The following is a 17,994-nucleotide window of genomic DNA, read 5'->3' as shown; positions in this document are numbered from 1 at the left end:
CTAAAAATTGCGTCTGCCATCATGGGATTGAAATTTCTTAGTTTTTGTCTAAAAGAAGAAACACCAGGCTTCAACGGAATTTGATGTTGAAACCGACCATTCCTAAATTCCTTCAAATCATCATAAGACCAAGCGAACACATCAATGTATTCTTGCAATAACTCATTGAGCATTCATTTCTCCTCAGGAGAACAACATTTGCCAATTGTTACTATTTTGGGGTTAGATTCATCAATAGATTGATCTTTTCACAACCCACCTTACTGTCATTATCAAGAAATTTCTTGCCAGTGAACACATCATTACAGGTGGAAAACCTCTCTATAGTCACCAAACCTTTCGGTGTTTTGTTTACCTTAAGCTGAATGAAACTCTTATCAGAATCAGTACCAAGATCTGGGCAAAATTCTTTACATATATCTTCAGAACCCTCAAAATATGATTGGACAAAGGAATGGGTACACTCCATGAAATCTTTAATCTGAGCATCTATATCAAATACTTGCCAATGATTCACATTTTCTGGGACACTGGGCCTATAAACCATTTCAACCCTATAAGAATCATTCTTAAAGTTTGGGTGTGATAATAAGAGAGAAGCAGAAACAGCCAATGAATCTGCCCAAGTGTTTTTCTCTCTTGGTATAGCTTCAATTGAGAAAGCATCAAAAAACTCTATCTCATCCCAAACTCTGTTTCTATAATGTTTTAGTCTATCATTTTTAACAGAATAAACATTTCTTACCTATTTAACAATTAGCTCCACATCACCTTTAACCCTAAGCAATTTTATGCCCTTATATTTAGCTTCATTCAACCCTAATAGTAATGCCTCATATTCTACAGTGTTATTTGTATTCTTGAAATCTAGTTTAAAGGAAAAAGGAAAAACATTACCATTAGGGGAAAGAAGAACTATGCCTGCTCCTGAACCAGAGTTGGCACAGCTTCCATCAAATTCCATTTGCCACAATTTGTCTTGTTTATCAACTGCTTCTTCTAATTCTCCTTTATTAGGTGCAAGAATGAGATAATTCCCAAATTCAAACTCTTGGAACATAATCTAAGCTTTGGGATTATCAGAAGAAAAGACTGTATATTTTTTTCGGCTCAAGTTCAAGTTTGATCTTCTATTTTCCTAGAGGAATGATAGCTTTTGACCAATCCATCTTGATTTCACCTCCAAGATCTTTGCAGAAAGTCCTACTTAAAGCATCCCATAGCTTGTAGGAATGTTAGCAACCAAAATATTCAGTTTCAACCTTTTATCAGGACATGTTGCAAGCACTACTTGAACATCCTTTACCTGCTCAATGAGAGGGACCTGCTTTCCATCCATCGAGTAACATCTCCCAAATGTTTTAGTAAGTGTTAAACCTAAAGCTCTAGAAACAAATGATGGCATTATGGTATTTGACGCCCCTGAATCTATAATACAGTTGTTGAGCTTCTGACCGTTCAAGAGGAGAGAGATATAAAAAGGTTCGGGCTTCAAAACTTCAGTGTCAATCTTATCTAGAACATTGTGAAAGGCACAAGGATTAATCAAATCAATGGGATGGCAAGAAGCAGATGTAGATTTTTCAATAGCAAACAAATCATTATCAACCCCACACTCATGCACTGAGGACTTTGAGGTAAGATCTCCTTTTACATATTTGACCAACTTGTCTAATTCCATCAGGTTCAGTTTTAAATATTTGGCAAGGGAAAGTTGAATAGTTGAAGCTTTGCAAAATTCAATTATGTCAAAGGGAGGAGAAAGAGAAGAATTATTTTTACTTTCAATATTCCTTTGTAAAATCTTAACTTTAGGAGTCTTTGCATGAAAGGAAGAATCATTTCTTGCGGGATACTTACCCTTGAAACTAGTTCTAGTAGAGTTTGCAAAAGGAGCAGGTTGGGGGGTTCGTTGATTCCTTATAAGGATTGCACATGCAGGGTCTTCAAGAGTTACCAAAATATTTCCACCTCTTTCTGAATCTAATTCATACTCAAGGTAAAAGGATCCAAAGTCGCCAGGTACTTCTTGAATCTTCTCTGCTCCAACGAATTCACTGAGTTCATCCTTAGCACTTCCCATTTGGACATGCCTTATCATATCAGGACAAGAATTCCCATCATGATCTGAGGTAAGGTGAAAAGAGCACATAGCACCTTTATTAGGAGGAGCCTCTATTTGCAATCTTTGCGGGGCAGCAGGAAGTTGTAAAGTTCACCCATAATTATACTGGTTTGGTTGTTTTCTACTTATATCTTGATATGGTTGTGGGTAGGAACCTCCAGTTTTTGGAATTTACCTTTTCAAGGCAATCATATCATTGACTAATCTTTAGACAACTAGATCAGTCGAAGAAGTGGAAGCTTGAGATTGACCTTGAGAAATTTGCACGTCTTTTCTCCACTTCCCTGCTGCTATTAGATCATCTTTATGCTCTATAGCCTGGTTTTGTGTAGTATCAAGATCAGTTGGCCTATTCCTTCAGAGATGGAAACCAACATTAGGAGGCATAGAGTTGATGAAGAAACATTGTTGGTTATCAACAATTGGTCTTGTAGCCTAGGGAATTTTATGAATAATCTTATTATATCTAGCTACATAATCTCTCATTGGCTCATGGATCTCTTTCTTCATTTGTGTGAGCTAAGCCAAAAGTGAGTGCTCATCATCAGCACTCTTGAAACATTTCTCAAAAGCAGTTTTTATTGTTTGCCAATCAGTTACTGATCCTGCCTATAGATGACTAAACCAATCTACTGCTCCCTAGATAAGAGTTTGAGCGAAAAGCCTGACAACCACATCCTCGTGCTGCATTGCCAGTATCCTAGTAGCTACATTAAAGGAATTCAAATGTTCTTCAACTGAAATTTTCCCATCTCCATTGAACTTAGGTAAAACATCCCTAGCCCCTTTCAGAAGAGAATTATGAGCACCGAGAGCAAGAGGCCCGACTGCGGAACCCCATGGTTGGGCCATGATGAAAATAGGGTAAATAGTTACAAGAGGAGGAGCTTGAATTCCAAAAAGTGTTAATGCTTGTCAGTGGCTAGAAGAGAGATGTACTTTGGGAGTAGTTTTAGTAGGGGAAAAACCTCTACTTTTAGCGTTCCTCTTGGGAGTGAAATTTGTGGAAAAATATAACCCTTGCAATTCTTCAAAACAATTATCAACAACTCCCTCTCTCCTTTGTGATCTGGTATAACAACGAGAATCCAGTGTCATTCCTTGTAGGGTCTCTAAATGACTCTTTCAACCACAGCAACATTATCGGGTTATGTGAATTTCTCTCAACCGTTCACCTTTTTTTTTTAAAAAGCAATCTTGTTGATACTGTTGGTTATGAGTTTTAGTTCTAACACATATGTACCATACTGATCTATTGAATGTTGATGTTTCCCCAGCAAAGTCGGCAAAAATCTGTTAGTGAACAGATTTATTCTTTCTTTAAATTGAATTGATTCTAAGCTCTGTTACCCCTTTGAAAGATAAAATTTCAACTAAACAATTGGGCATGTGTGACATAAATCACTTCCCTCTAAATTTTAGATAGGTACAACTCCCTCCATTAGTTATTCAGGGAATAATCTAACTAAATAAACTGATATGATTTTAACCTGAAAGCACGTAAGGTAGCCTACTTCATTCTTTGATGAGAAGCCAGGTAATATGTAAAATATTTAAGGATAACTTTGTAGAAAATGCTTCACCACGGATCATCAGAAGAAATTAAAGAAAATTTTAATAACACTAATTTCTCACTTCTTAAAAATGAACAAGAGAAGCAAAGTCCCTTTTCAACTAAATATCTTGTTAAACAACACAGAAAGAAGCGCTAGATTGATAACAACATCTACCATCAGAAAGATAATCACAGACATTTTGATTAGATTAATATTTGCAAAGAAATACCACTTCACGGATTCAAACTCAAAGATTTTCCACCTCAAAATGCGTATGATCTTGATATATATATTTCATGTAACAAAGATATAACAATACACACATAAATTCTTTCCAAATTCAAATTCTAAAAAACTTGATCACTTCCTTCTGACCAAAAACAAAAACAAAAACTTCTAAAAATCTAACTATATCATTCTAACCCCATCTCTATCTATCTTAATCTAATTTATAGTAGTCTTTAAAGAACAAAGGAGGTCTCCTCCAAAACTTGACCTCCTCTGAAGCAGTTATAGAAACCAATAGAGTATTTAGGGGATATATGTCCCCAAGTCATTGCACGATTATGAAAAGCATATAAAAATAAAAACAAAGAATTAGCATCATGCTATGCCTCTTCTCCATCATCATGCTCTCCTCCACTTTTCTGGGCATCGTGGGCAGTTGCAAGCTCTTGAATTATAGACTGACTCTCATTTTTCATGTCATTGATCTTTTCTTTTGCAGCTTCCTTGTCCCACCTTTGTTTCACCATTTTCTCAGCATGCTTAGGTAACTGATCGTTACCAATGAACATCATGGACTCTATTTGGGCAATTTTTGTTATATCTTTAGGAGTAAAGGTTTCCTTGGCCTTAACTTTCTCCATGTGCAGCCTAAATGTCTTGATCGCATCTTGTGTGTTCAACCCACAAAGTCCCAGTTGCCAATCATGGTCTGGGTTAACCACTTTATTATCATTGACCAAGCTACACTGAAGTTCTTGAAGCTCATAAATAGAGGCCTTGGCATCAGAAATCATAGACTTGAATGCAATTACCCACCATGCTATAGTTTTTTTTAATACGAAAAGCTGGCACTCATCAGTTACCAATTTGATTGAATTTTCTGCTAAAAACTTTGTAGCTCCATATTCCTCTATCTTGATGAGCATGGGTAATACATTTTCCCATTTATGCTCTTCTTTTTCCCATGGCACAATCTAATTCTGAATCTCTATAGTGAGGTTTTGCATCTCATCGCATAGCTTCCTAGAGCTTATAATATATTTTTCACAATCTTTTATCACTCCTTCAATCCATTTCTCTATGGCCCCTGCAATGCTCTTGGCTCACTGAAATTTTTTCATCAGTTTCTTGTTCTCTGGTGAAGTGGGGTTAAAATTTTCTAAAGCATGCGATATGAGAAGTACTCCAAAATAGCCTATGTTATCAATGAACGGAGCTAGAGTTTAGCTATGCCATTTCAGTTCTCTTTTCTCCTGTCCATCTTTTTCTAACCTGGTGAGCATCTTCTTAGCCGATACTTGGAAAAGGTGATTATCAGAATCCCTTCTCATATTTTGGAGATCCACTTTGGTTACCTCAAAACCCTCTACAAAGACTTCCTTATTCTCATCTTTAGGCTTATAGGAAGCAATTTCAGCAACCCACGTCCCACTCTTTTCATCAGCATCCAATCTGGTAGTTGTTTTGAACTTCCTCTATTTGGGACCCTTTTCTATGTATTTAACCACCATGTCTTGAATTGGGATGGACATTGGGATGAAACTTTGTTTCTTTCTTACTGAAGTGGTTAGCCATTCAGGAGTTGCACTTGAACTAGCTATTCCTCTGGTTTCTTTTGATGGGGGTTTCATGGCTACAGTGGTTGCATGAGAATCGATGGTGTTGACCATGTCACTGTCTAGGTCCTCAACCTCAAAAATCTAAGTATCAAGGATTTTATCTTTTTCCTCTGTGTCTTTGACCTGGTCCATTTTCCTCTGTGCAACACTCTGTGATCTTGTATATCAAGGGGCAAGAAAGTTCAAGGCAAGATTAAGATCGTGCTTGGTATGAGGTGACTTCTTAGGTTTACATGCATGAACAGGCATAGAAGTGCAGTTAGAAAAACATTTTGGGGAATGTAGAGAAACCACATTATCTCTTGCAGGATCAATCTTGATGCCTAATTTCATTGCTCTTTTCCTATTAACCCAATCTATGGTTCTTTCCAAGATTCTCTTTTTTCTAAGCTATATATCATCCTCTTCTTCCACATCCCAATTAATCTAGGACATTTCAGGTTCAACTTGGTGTAGATATCCAGGTTCAAAAAGCTCTAGATAATCCTCTTCGATCCCACTTATATCAAGTTTCACCTATAGTGAAACTATCTATTCCAGAACCATTCTCATAGTTTCTCTTTTGAACACTTCAAGCTCATCACCGCAATCTTCCCAAAATTCCTCCAAGTGTGGGATTGGAAGATGCGGGATCAAGCCAAGACTCCATGAGAAACCTTTATTAACAAAACCCTTCCTTTCATGATACAGTGAAAAATTGAAATTCTTCAAGTCAGCTCCTATGCTCAATGCATCTGACATTGAACTTCAAGGTAAAATGCCCAATTGAATAGGAAAATGATCCTCCCATTTATCTCTAGGTTGAGCTTTCTTAATTATGGTACACAACTGCCTATAGATCTCAGCAAGGACAAAACAATCAAAACAAAAATGAGGAAGTCTAAAAGGCTCTTCTTCAAAACCACCTACCCTTATATAACAAAAATGAGAAAACTAAACAAAGAAACTATCATATCTTTTTCCTAATGCCTAGGCATCTTCAGACATCCTCTTAGTTTTTATGTTCTTTAACTCATAACACAAATTTCCCAAGAAAGCATTATGTACTCTCCTAAAATCTTACAATGCATTATCTTTTTGCAACATGGGGTAAAAGTCATACACATAAACATCTCCCTCAACAAGCTGCCTAGGTATCCCCATTATCTCTTTAACACATGCCAGGACATATATCAAATATGAGGACATAAAGAAATTTTGCTTGAACTTCTTCGCAATACTCAGTTGTTCCCTCATGGAGTCAACAATAAACTCTACCTAGTCAAGATACTGGTTTCCTTCCAACACCAGTTGCACATAACACTAAATCTAATCATCGAAGCTATAGGCCTCAGCTGAACCTCTAACTCAGTGTAACAGTAACATAAAATCATGGATGTGGGGAAGCATGTGATTCTTGTTGGGATACTTAGGTAACCTAGAGCCACCCCTTTGAGGAACTTTCAACCAATGCTTCACTATATTATTTCGGTGTCTAGTTTTATCTGCATTGAACTCAGTGACTGATTGGGCAGGAGAAAAATTTGAGAACTTATAATCAGACAATTTGAAAACGGAGGAAATGACTTCCATGTTAATCACGAGGAGGGTTTCACCATTATCTCTCTTGATAGTTTCAGAAATAGGATCATACCTCACAATGCACTCCCTAACTAATTCTGGGCAAGGGATAACAGGAGGAAAAGCTCCTACTTCTATGAGACCAGTACTTAGAATTTCTAAACCAAATGAACCGTCAATTCCTTTAAAAACCCTTGCCTTCAAAACTTCCAAATTTTCTCCTTTCAGGTCTTTATCACTGACAATGGGTTTTGTGCAAGAAAGATTGAAAATATTTTCGAAAAGGTGCAAAGTGGACTTCATAATTCATAAATAACAACCCTTATTTCCCCCAGCAAATTTTGTTATGAGAGAGAAAAATAGCTAAAAATCACTTGGAGAAGATAGGAATCAAAACTCACCTTCACAGTTGAAACCAATCAAAAGATTACTAGCAGACAAACCTTCTATCAAACACTCTGCAGCAATGAAGAACAAGTTTCAGATATTAATCACTTCATACCTTATAGCAAATAAAGTGATAGAAGCTCATTTAGTGCATTAATTTTGGCTATCAACTCAAATGTGCCGAGCATTGGGATTTGACATCACACGCGTGCATTGAATGCATGGCAGCATTTTTGGAGTAACCACCGATTCCCAAAAATGATTACTTGCCTTCAAAAATCAGCCAATTGACGTCACCCTAGATATGGTTCAATCTTCATCCTACTTAGCAATAAATGCACCATCATGTCATTTAGTCCTTGGGACCCACCCGATTTGAACATGAACAAACAATTTGAACTGACTTCATGAGTGTTCAAGTAGTTCAAAATGTATGCTATGCCCAAGAAGTTTTACTTTGATAAGATCAACTTTGTTAACTGTTGCTAGCCTTTTGAACTTTACCGAACATGTTGAACATCACTGAATTGTTTGATCTAGGTTCAAACGGTTCACGGTCTGGAGAAAGAGGATATTAAACATCATACGCAACCATGAAATAAAACTACTGCAAAACACTTGAGTGAACGTTAGCATGAAAACTTTATAGACAACTTAGAACCTGCAATACCTAAATGAACATTATGAACTCTTTTGAAAATGGTTCAAGGGGTTCATGAGGTTCAAACAGACCATTGAAACTTAACGCTACAGATTAAGAGACAATTTACAAGCGAATTAAAGATTGAACCAAGGAATTTCTAAAAAGATAAAGACTCAAATAAAATTTTGGTAAGGCGGCTTACTCTTGTTATGAGGGATGAATGATAGAATAACAAATGATAATGATGATTATGAGAGATTCTAGAAGGATAAATTATGCTAATGGGATTAGGAAAAATGATTTGTAGGAATCACATGACTAGGTTAATTAATTTGAATTAATTAACTGAATGGGTTTAGAGGAAATAATCATTGGAGGGGACTTTTAGAAGAATAGGGGAATAATTAATTTATTTGATAAATTAATTATTGGACAATAGTCATGGAATTAATTAAAATAGATTTAATTGATTCTGTGAGGAATGAGGATGACACAATTAAGTCAATTAATTATGTTTATAGGCTTAGATTAATTAAATATTAATTTTAGGTGTCTATATTTTTTCCCTCTTTGATATAACATTGTGAAATGATTTTATATCATAGAAGAATAAAGACATAGTGGAAGAAAAGGATAAAGACTAGTAGCATGATGCCCTAGTCATGAGATGAAGAAAAGTATAAGGACTAGTAGCATGATTCCCTAGTCATGAGTTTAGGAAGAATGATGAGGAGGAAGGATGATGAGGAAGCAGTGGTATGCCCCCTCGAGAGGACATGCAGGCTCGAAGAACACAGGTGTGCTCTCGAAAGGAATTAGAAGAATAAGTGATGAAAAGATGAAGATATTGAAAAAGGGAACTAGGATGGGTTGGAGTGTTGTGAATGAAATGAGACAAAGAAATGATAAATGGATTTGATTTCTTTTTGAGCAAGTATAGAGAGAAAACCTAGATTGGATATTTCCATGGATAGTTTAAACCACTAATTATAAGAACCAAGATGATATGAAGATCCAAGGCATGGACTGACACTTAGTCAAAGAGGAATGCCTTATACACAATCATACAAGTGTCGATAAACACTAATGCAGGTTTGTCGGTTCGTACAAGGAAGACCTTCAAACACACCATACCATGAAAACTATGCCCCATTATACACCAGCCAAGACATACCAAGATATAGGATGATCAAGGTAGTCCTAAACAAGTATAGTCCTGGGACACAAGATGAAAACAAAGAGAAAATCTCAAGCATGCAAACAACATGCACATGACCAGCTTACATCTCTTGCCAAGAGTAGGACATGGATTTGGACAGAGTGTCAGACTAGGGAAGGATACATCCCGATGGGCAGGTGATCAATAGATTGATGGATGACAAAAGACAATTTGGATGCATGAGGTCTATAGATGAGAGGATTCTTTCTTGGATTTGATTATCAAAGTATGGATAAGTTCTTGGATTAGGCACAAGATAGTACGAGTTTAGGTAGATGGGGAAAGCTCAGTTTGATGGATTTGATAGGATTGGAAGAAGGATAAATGATTAGATAGGATGAAAAAGAGGGATGGATGATTGAGTAGGATTGGATTGGGGATGGGATTATTGATTAAATTGGAAGAGATAGGATTGGATTAGAAATTGGATGGGATGGGGTGGATTGGTGGATAGGATTTGATTGACTAGAACCAATGACAAGGGAGAACCAATGGGTTGGTAAGATGATGGATGAATGGAAGGAGAGAGTTATTGTTTGGATAGTGGATGAAGTGGATGGATAGGAAATGGAGGAATGAAGGGTAGGGTAATGGAGATCCGAGGACTATGCTACAAAGGAGTGTAATGCCCCACACTAGAGGTAGTGGAATTAAGGATGTAAGGATGGTGGATAAATATGGATGAGATGGGAGGATAATGTGTAATGGATATGGATGGTAGAGGATTAAGTCTTGTGTTTTCCAAACAATGCATGCATATACATTATTTTACCTTTGTATGATCAAGATGAAAGATAGGAAATGGAGGATTCATTTTAATAGGATGAGGGATATGAGATGGAGGGTATGGATAGGATAGTCAAGATCAAAGATAGGAAAGGAGAATGGAATTGGATATGATGCAGATGGATGGGAGGATTGTGTGGATGAAGCTTGCCCCCAATTGTAGAGTGCAAGGGGATGATGGGATTACACATGAGGCTTGTTTGCCGAATTTTCATCATGGTACTTACCCAAGGCGCCACAAGAAGTGGTTTTCACTATTGGATGAAATAATTTTTCTTTACTTTTTTTCTGATTTTTTTTTTTTTTTGTATTTTTCTTGTTTTTTTTTTTGTTTTTTATTTTATTTTTGGAATAGTTTGGATGGATAAGGATGAAGATGAGTAGATGTGGAAGATAGTGGATGTATGAAAGAGGAAGGGATGACTCAAGCATCTAGTTCCATAGATGGTATCCCTTAGTATTTCTTTGAAATGGAGGTATGCTCATAGATGTTGGTAACAATAATTGGGGAGATGAAATGGATAGGGGATGGAAGATAAGGATTTGGAAAGGATTGGACTAATGGAATTAGATTGTGAAAAGTGGATGGTGGATAATGGATGGGGTTTTGAAGAATTTGTGGAAGATCAATATTGGCACACACCTTGAAGGGTGGTGGAGTCGTGGAGGAGAGTGTTTTGAATTAGATGGGGGATAGAGTGTGGATTTTGGGAAATGAAGACCCAAAATAGAAGAGGGGGATGATGAAATTGGGATGGTGGATTTTGGGACATAAGGACCAAAAATGGATTTTGAATATGGAGGAGTGTTAGATGGAGGATTGGAGGAATATTGAATGGATGGAGCTTTTGGATTAGCAAGTTCGGATGCCAATTTTGATTTTGCTTTGGGATGCATTACTTCTTTGGAAATCCACATAGTTTTTGATTTTTTCTTTTGGGGCCTTTGTGGCCTTTTTGATTTTTCTTTATTTCGAATCACATTTTTCATTTGAGCATGTCATTTTGAGGCGACATGTTGATCCTTTGATTTTTGTGGATTTTGAGATTTATGCTTTTTAGATTGGGCATCCAAATTGCTTCCAATAGCAATGGGATGGGTGCATGAGGATGAATGACTTAAGGATTTTTATGGATGGTGGGATGATGGAAGGAGAGTGTTGGGAGGCATTCAATGATATGTGCCTTTGTTGATCTTTCTTAGGAATTATTTGAGGTGATGGAGTGGTGGATGGATGGATGTAAGGACCTAATATGGATGGAAGGGATAGAGGATTGAAAATTGGAACATAGGGGCCCAAAATGGATGGAAGGAATGAAGGGTTTAACTTTGGAACATAGGGTCCCAGAAATGGATGTAGAAGATGAGAGATGGTGGGATTTTGATTTATGTGATGGGATTTTAGATTTTGGATGGGTAGAAGATGTACCAACATCTTGAGAATTAGCTTGAGGACCCTTACTATTTCAGAAATGAAATGTGAGTCTATGCTGAGGAGGATGAGATGTGGAACGAAGATTAGGATTTTTAGATGGATTGGGATCATGACATGGAGATGAAGGGATACTTTGATCTTGACTAGGGAGGGTATGATGAGATGGAGTGGGAGGGATGATTGGATCATGAGATGGAGTGGGAGGGGTGATTGAACCATGAGATGGAAGAGGATCCTGTGATGGAGGGAGAGGGTTGGATAGATGAATCATATGATCATGAGAGGAAGTGGAGGGAATGCAATCATTAGATGGAATAGAGGGAGATGCATCATGAGATAGAGAGTATTATATGCTAGCATGCTTTCGAACAAGCTTTTAGCATGTTTGGAGTTGTGGGGATTGTGTGATGGAGGAAGATATGGAAGGCTTGATGTGAGTTGATGGAGAAATGGGGGTATCATGACGTCCGAAGGATTGGGATTTGTTTTGAGGTGGAGGTGATTGGGGTGGATGGAGGACTTGAGTAGACTTGGCCACTTTGCTTTGAGGTGACGATTTTGTCTCCTTTGCTAGCATGTCTTGGATAAGATTAAGGATGATGGATTTGGAGGATGTGGACAATATGGATTTTGGAGGATTAGGATTAGATGGAGAATTAGGATTAGATGGAGGATTGGGATTGGATAGATAATTAGGATAATGGATTGGGCAATTAGGATTAATGATTGGAGGACTATGGAGTAAAGGATTTGAATGGGGAGTAGAGGTAATGAATGCATTGTAGAAGGATGGGGATTGGGGTGTAGATGGGGGGGGAGATGGAGGTATACATATTGGATTAGAGGAGTATGTGGATGAGAGATAATATGGAGATATGGATGGGGAATAAGATGGAGATGGGTATGTGCAAGCTAATGAGTCACAAATTCGTGGAAGTCTGTGCATTGGAAAATGAGCTCCTCAAAACAGGACCCCGTTTCCAAAAAATGGGGGCCCATTAATGGTTCGGCCTCCCGAGCTGAAAGGTGATAGGGGGCTGAAGCTAAATAAAATGGGCCCCCATTTCTAAAAAAGCGGGGGCCCATTTTTAAATAACAGGGGCCTGTTTTGAAAAAATAGGCTCCCATTTTTAAATTGTATGTTTACCATTTTTTTGGGCAAATTTTTCATTTTCACCATGACAGTGAATTGACAAGAGGAGATCAAAAACGGGCCCCTGTGCTGTGGTTTCCATTTCAAGCCTCCACCACTATCCCATGTACACATTCAGTCATCTATTTTCACATTTCATAATTTTCTTGTATATTTTTCTTGTTTTTTGGTGTATTATTTAGTTTTTTTTGTATTATTTTAGTTTTTTTTTTAAAGTAGCCTATAAATAAATTATTTTTTATATTTGTAAATTCTTGATTTTGATCTAAAATATTTTTGAACAGTTAACCCTAAACCCTAATCAACAAATTTAGAAATCAAAACCAAACCTAGATAATTAACAAAACGAAATCGAAACAAAAAAAAAATGAAAATGAAATGGAAATAAAAACAAAAATGTTCGAAAAAGAAATCGAAATAAAACCGAACATATGTACCTAAATGGTTCTTAATCCTCATTAGGCAATACAAAAGTTACCACTAAATTAGTATAACCTTAAAAGTAATTAACATTACTCTTCAAATTTTAGATATCAAAGTTTAAGCTTAGGTTTATGCCATGTCATGTGATGGTATAAAAGGATCAATTATGGACACATTATGTCATGACATGGCATAATAGGACACATTATGCCATGATGGCATAATATGTCCTATTATGCCATGACATTGCATAATGGGTTCATAGTTGGTCCTATTATATCATGTCATGGCATAATAGGACCTATTATGCCATCATGGCATAATTGGTCCTATTATACCATGACATTGCATAATAGTCCACCTATTATGCCATCATGGCATAATAGGTCCATAATAGGACCTATCAAGCCACAACATGACATGATTTTCTCAAAAATTGCCAACTTCATCATCTAATTCATCTCCAACACTGAAATTATTCTAATTCAACATGTTTACTTAGTATGATAGGACCAATTATGGACCTATTATGCCATGATCGCATAATATGTCCTATTATGCCATGATATTTCATAGTGGATCCATAGTTGGTCCTATTATGTCATGTCATGGCATAATAGGACCTATTATGCCATCATGGCATAATAGGTCCTATTATGCCATGACATTGCATAATAATCCACCTATTATGCCATAATAGGACCTACTAAGCCACAACGTGACATGATTTTCTCAAAAATTGCCAACTTCATCATCTAATTCATCTCCAACACTGAAACTATGCTAATTCGACATGTTTACTTAGTATGATAGGACCAATTATGGACCTATTATGCCATGATGGCATAATAGGTCCTATTATGCCATGATGGCATAATAGGTCCTATTATGCCATGACATTGCATAATAGGTCCATAGTTGGTCCTATTATTATATTTTTAAAAACTTATAAATATCCTGTGTATCATTTAACATATCCACACCTAAAGGATTTGGTTTTGCATAAAAATAAAAAAAGAGAGAAAAGTAAACATAATTTTTTTATTCATGGGTGAAAACCATTCTTATGACACCTTGGACAGGTACCTTGGCATCATGTATAATTTTTTTGAAAAGTACCCTACACTTGGAGTATACCATAATCCATTCAAATTCTCTTTTTTCTCAACCATCCTTGTCATCATCCATATCATGTATCTCACATTCTTAGTTTTTGACCTTGATTCATGTGTTTTAATAATTTTGAGACATGTTTTAGGAAAATTCTAATATATAAAATCCTATTTATAGAGAACTATTACAAAAAAATTGAGAAGATGAGTAACATATATCCACATCTCTACAAAGTAGGGAGTATGAGTTGAACATGTGATGCCTACCTAGGTAGATATATACCCAAGTAATCATATCCTATCCTCTAGGTGCAAATATGCAATACAATAGTTAGGTAAATGCAAGAAAATAATGATGTACCAACAAAGTGAATGTACACATTGAGGTGACACATAACATAAAAGTGAAACCACTAGATATCACATGACTTAATATTTTATGTTTACTTCATATTCTATTACTTCATGTGTTTTATCTCCTATTTTTACATTAAATCTAATCTTTATTAGTAACTACTAATTTCCCATAATGATTGATGTCTTATACTTTAATCTTTGTTCTAGCTTATGATCTTCAAGACTATTTGCTTCACATGTATGTTCATATAGTGTTTTTTTTTATCTTATTAAAGCATTATCTTATGTTTGTATATTGGTTAATCTATCTTCTTAAAGTATTATCTTATGTTCATACATTGGCCTATTATTATAGATAATATAATAGATTATCACTATTTGATCACACATTTTTGCATCTTAATATCATATGATTGTGCCTCACGTGATGATCTTATGATCATATCTTGGTTTATAGAGCGTAATGATCTTACATTTCAATATCTTATTTTAAGCACTTATCATCAATCCTTATATATTCTTACACTAGAAGGAGGATCATCTTATTTCTCACTTCTTTATTGATCTTATGTATGAAATATTTTATATTGATTTTAATAGTTGATGCATTTTACAAGAAATGAATTTATTAAATTGAATATATAATAGATTTATGATGTTTCATTGAAAGTTTTTATTAAGTTTTGTGTGCAAATTTTATATTTAAAGATTCAATAGTATGTACATGTATATTTTCACCTAATATTTCATCTACATGTATATTTTCACCTAATAATTCATGTATATCTTTATATATATAGGAGCTCTTTGTTCTCATGGATGTCTTTGACATAGATGAAATATTAGGTGAAAATCCCCCACCACAACCCCCTCCTCCTCCTCCTCCTCCACCTCCACCACTACCACCACCTCCACCTCCACCCCCTAGATTGGATGAAATTCGTTTAAGAGAACAAATTAATGAAAACCTACAAGTGATTGAACAAAACATTGCTGCTATCCAAAATGAGCCAATCACGCCACCCCATCTTGTAGAGTTTGCAAAATCAATGCAAACTGTTGTTGAGTCAGTTAGATCTGTTGATTCTCAATTAGATCAATTTCATAGACAACAACAAGAGTTGCATGATTTTTATGCCGATGGTTTAACTTATAGGCAAATCCCTGATTTGAAAATAACCAAAGCTCATTTATGTCCATGTTTTACTAACCCAAAAACAAGAGAACCAATGCAACCTAACCAAAAAAGAATTTCAATTAGGTGGTGTGTGCATCCAAAAATGGCTAGATACTTTTGGGATAGATGGTGGATGGTTTTTGATTATCCACCACATCATATTTATGAGGTCCCTTTTTATTTTTTGAAGAAATTATACTGTGAGTTTGTAATGAACCAAAAACCAAATTATTTTCATATTAAGTCATTCTAGGGTGTTGGTCGTGGAATGCCATAGCATAGATTAGGGGCACAGAGTAATAATCCCCTACTGGATCCACCCATAGTTCCACTTGTTGCTCCATCGATTCCTGTAGATGTCCAAAATACATCATTCATTTCGACATTAGATGCTTTAACTTCCCTCACAGGTAACCTGAGTGAGCAAGCTGCTCACATGGCATCTGCTCCTCGATGGATGCCACAGATGTGTTTGAGTTGTCATGAGACATGTGTAGGTTCTACTGCTGCTGTAGGATCTACTTCAGTTCTAGCTAAGCATGATGCAGTAGATGATAGTATGATGACATCTTATATGGATTTTCTTTGCTCGGATGTTCATCTTGACCAAGTATAGATATATATACATGTACATGTCAATCTTTTAATACTTCATTTAATATAGGTATAAACTAAGTGCATCTCTTTTTTTTATACAATCTAATACTTCATTAAATAAATTTTGTTTATGTAGATAAGGACTACACCTAATATTAGAGTCTATCTAGACATTGTACTATCTTTTTAAGTTAATATGTTATCATCGTATACTATATAAATTTTCATTTTGATACATTGAATGCTTCTTTCTTCAGGATTCAAGTCATGAGGGACCCTCTACATCACATCGAGAAGAGGGTCTGACTATTGTGACACCATCTATGGTAAGTATCTTATAATTCTTAAATTAAATATGAACTCTTACAACATTCTAACTTAACTTGAAATTATTTAGTACACATATATATGTTCACTAAATATGATTTCATTAAATGCATGTATGTAGGTGGACACTACCATTAGGATAGGTTATCCTCATAATTTTGATCAGAGCCAATTTGAACACACATAGACATCCTTTGAGGTATTAATATGTAATACTTAATTTGATCTTATTTTGACTCTTACTTTAAGATTTAATTGGACACTTTGAATTTGACCTTGTACAGGAGTTAGCTAGCACTACATTTGGTGTTGATACTGCACAAGATACTGCTAGAGGAGATAATGCTAGAGGATCTAATGAGCATATGGTAAGTTTGTAACTTAATTTATGAATTCTACTATATTTGATAAATGATTCTTTTAATAGTTAATTTCAAGTAATATTTTAATATTATTTTTTTATTGTACAACATGAGATAGGTGGATTTGGACCACGTCCTGGGGACAAGAGAGATACTACTAGAGGATCTGAAGAGCATATGGTAAGTTTGTAACTTAATTTATGAATTCTACTATATTTGATAAATGATTCTTTTAATAGTTAATTTCAAGTAATATTTTAATATTATTTTTTTATCGTACAGCATGAGACGGATGGATCTGGACCACATCCCGGGGACAAGAGAGATACTGCTAGAGGATCTGATGAGCATATGGTAAGTTTGTAACTTAATTTACAAATTCTACTATATTTGATAAATGATTCTTTTAATAGTTAATTTCAAGTAATCTTTTAATATTATTTTTTTCTTGTACAGCATGAGGCAAGTGGATCTAGCCCACATCCCAGGGACAAGAGACCACAAGATGTTATTGATGATAGCACTTAGATTGTACTATTTATTTGGCTTTGATATGTACTTTTAATGGACTTTACACATTTGTTTACACGTGCACATACTCTATATATATGGATAGTTGCATAATAGGATTATATCATATATATTTTGTGCATATTGTATATATTTTGTGCACATTAGATATTATGTGGAGTGAACATAATGTTACCATCTAGATATATATATGGATTAGATATTATATCGATTATGTGGACTTGAAATTTTACTATTTATTTGGCTCTGATATGTACTATTTTATGGGCTTTACATATTTGTTTACACGTGCACAGACACTTTATATATATGGATAGTTGCATAATAGGATTAGATCATATATATTATGTGCATACTTTATGTGTATTGTGCCCATTAGATATTATGTGGACTTGAA

The sequence above is a fragment of the Cryptomeria japonica genome, chromosome 5, assembly GCF_030272615.1.
Source record: "Cryptomeria japonica chromosome 5, Sugi_1.0, whole genome shotgun sequence".
Classification (NCBI taxonomy): Eukaryota; Viridiplantae; Streptophyta; class Pinopsida; order Cupressales; family Cupressaceae; genus Cryptomeria; species Cryptomeria japonica.
The sequence above is the reverse complement of the archived record's forward strand: the minus strand, read 5'-3'. Positions refer to the sequence as shown.